Here is a 3,040-nt window from a genome sequence, read left to right on the forward strand (position 1 = left end):
AGGGAGCAATACAGAGCAAGTTTCTTCTTTATTGGCAGGCAAGCATTAGCCATCCCAGCACACCCAGTTTTGGGTACTGCCAGCTAGTATGCAACCTTCGATGGATCCAATACCTACCCCTCTTTGAACTTCATCTATATACAGTCGACCCTTGAAGAATGTAGTTGGGAACTGCTTGGGTCCACTTATAGGTGGATAGCTTTCAACAGCAAGTACTAAAGTACTATACAGTTGGTGGCCGGCTGAATCTGCAGAAGCAGAACCATGGTTACAGAGAAACAGTATAAAAGGAGAACTGACTACAAGCTGTAAGTGGATTTTCTACCACATGAAGAGTCGGTGCCCCAACCCCCACTTTATCCAAGGGTCAGCCATATTGTTCCCCTGTCTAGCAACACTGAGTGTATCTCACTTTCTTTGAACACTCCCTCCGTGACACTGATTTACAATATTACATATCGTGAACATTTACTTCACAGACAATATCCTGAAACACCCCCAACTTCACTGTCATATTAAAACTCTTCTGCTAAGGCTTCAAATGAACTGCTTCTCTCCTCAGTCTCTTCATTATCCTCAAACCTAACTATACATTAATGAAATACAACTGTCTTTGTCTATAGGCTATAGTTCCCAAATGTCTGGGACTCCCCTGGTGGCTCAAGCAATGCAAGAGACCTGGGTTTGATATGATCCCCAGGAGAAGGAAATGGCAACCCACTCCAGTATTCTTGCCTGGAGAACTCCATGGACAGAGGAGCCTGGTGGGCTACACACCATGGGGTTGCAAAGGGCTGGGCATGACTGAGCAACTAAGACTTTCCAAAATGTCTTACTGTCTACCTACAATTTTAAGAGAAGGGCTCTGACTTGTTTCTTCTTTCTTTCTTTCTTTTTTTTTTTTTAAATATGGAACGCTTCATGAATTTGCGTGTCATCCTTGCGCAGGGGCCATGCTAATCTTCTCTGTATTGTTCCAATTTTAGTATATGTGCTGCCGAAGCGAGCACTGACTTGTTTCTTATATGTGGGTTTTTTCCCTGGAAATTCCTTTTGTTTCTGAGGCCTTTGTTTTCTTCTTCTGTCAGATTTAATTTAGCTCTAGTCCTCCTCTTTAACCCAGAAATAACTGAAATATTTTCTCATCATCTGATCCCACATAGAAGTGTAGTTTGTCAGTTTATGTCTTCATACTCTTTCACATCCATCACTGGGAGAGCTTCAAATTATCAATCAGGGAAATTTTTGCTCTCCATCATCAGCAGCATGCATATCTCTTTTGTTTTCTGACCATATCACTTTTTTTTTCAATAAATTGATCCTTGATTATTTATAAAAATCTAATTCCTAGAATTAAAAGACACTTACTCCTTGGAAGGAAAGTTATGACCAACCTAGATATTAAAAAGCAGAGACATTACTTTGCCATCAAAGGTCCATCTGGTCAAGGCTATGGTTTTTCCAGTGGTCATATATGGATGTGAGAGTTGGAGTGTGAAGAAAGCTGAGTGCTGAAAAATTGATGCTTTTGAACTGTGGTGTTGGAGAAGACTGTTGAGAGTCCCTTGGACTGCAAGGAGATCCAATCAGTCCATCCTAAAGGAGATCAGTCCTGGGTGTTCATTGGAAGGACTGATGCTGAAGCTGAAACTCCAATACTTTGGCCACCTCATGTGAAGAGTTGACTCCTTGGAAAAGACCCTGATGCTGGGATGGATTGGGAGCAGGAGAAGGGGGCGATAGAGGATGAGATGGTTGGATGGATCATGACTCGACGGACATGGGTTTCAGTAAACTCTGGGAGTTGGTGATGGACAGGGATGCCTGGCGTGCTGTGATTCATGGGGTCACAAAGAGTCGGACATGACTAAGCGACTGAACTGAACTGAACTGAACTGGATTCCTAGAACAGACTGTTATAGGCATAAGCTTCATTAATTTCTTTCTTAGCCTCTGGGTTCATAATAGTTTCACTGAGCCTTTACTCAATCTAAAGTAACAGCACAATTTGTCTTTCACATAATAAGGTCCTAGTCCTCTTTATGTCTCTATAGATAAGACCAGCCACACTTTTGAGGCTAAATTGTTAATACAATTTGAGTGATTAAAATAGACATTCTTTATTAAAATTTATAGTGAGCTCAAGATATATTAAAATTTATGTGTAAATGTGTATATACATGCATACTTTAAATTATAAGATTACTAAAGTCAAGATTTACTTAGCCCAATATTTATTAAAGGCTAACACTGGGTTTAGTTGACTTGGTTTGGTAAATCTTGAGGCTTTTAATTTAATTCACCTGAACCTATAAAAATGCTTATATAGTATTTATCTTTTCTTATTAAAGTAAATTTTATCTATTTATAAGATATTTAGGCTGTGAAATGCATTTCATGAAGGTGTGTGAGGAATTAATAAATTTTAAAATTCTGCTAAATTACTATGAATGTCTGTTTTAACTTTGCCTGTGGAAAATCATATTACATTTGTACATACTTATGTAGAAATACACAGAAATAATACTGAGTTTATATGTCATATATAATTTCACTACTTTTATATATGACACTAAGTTGATAACCAGAAGAGCATGTTGAAGTATATACAGTACAATAAAGCTCACAAATTTTAGTGATTATCATTTATAGCCACCTATTTCTGCACCAGATAGTGTGCTTTGGGGGGAAAAAAAAAGTCTGTCAAGTAAGTTATTTTATATAATATCTTTTCTTTCTTTCTTTTTTTTTTTTTTTTGTATAAGATAATTGGCTTCCAAATAGGAGAAGTTGCACTGTTAGTAAGAGGCTGCTGCTGCTGCTAAGTCGCTTCATTTGTGTTCGGCTTTGCGCAGCCCCATAGATGGCAGCCGACCAGGCTCCTCTGTCCACAGGATTCTCCAGGCAACGATACTGGAGTGGGTTGCCATTTCCTTCTCCCTAGTAAGAGGCAAGGCTTGAGTTTGATCTTAGCTCTGTTTGATTGCACAGAACATGGTCTGTGATGTAACTTTGAATTCATTGCAGATGCTGACAATAT

General features: G+C 38.8%; 1 non-coding gene across 1 annotated transcript; it reads right to left on the reverse strand.

The window, feature by feature from the left end:
- Nucleotides 1–903: 903 nt before the first annotated feature.
- LOC139032076 (U6 spliceosomal RNA) lies at nucleotides 904–1,010 on the reverse strand. The gene has a single exon (XR_011484625.1). It is a non-coding gene; the product is annotated as a U6 spliceosomal RNA (small nuclear RNA).
- Between the last annotated feature and the right edge of the window lie 2,030 nt (nucleotides 1,011–3,040).

Source organism: Odocoileus virginianus, chromosome 29, assembly GCF_023699985.2.
Source record: "Odocoileus virginianus isolate 20LAN1187 ecotype Illinois chromosome 29, Ovbor_1.2, whole genome shotgun sequence".
NCBI classification, from domain to species: Eukaryota; Metazoa; Chordata; class Mammalia; order Artiodactyla; family Cervidae; genus Odocoileus; species Odocoileus virginianus.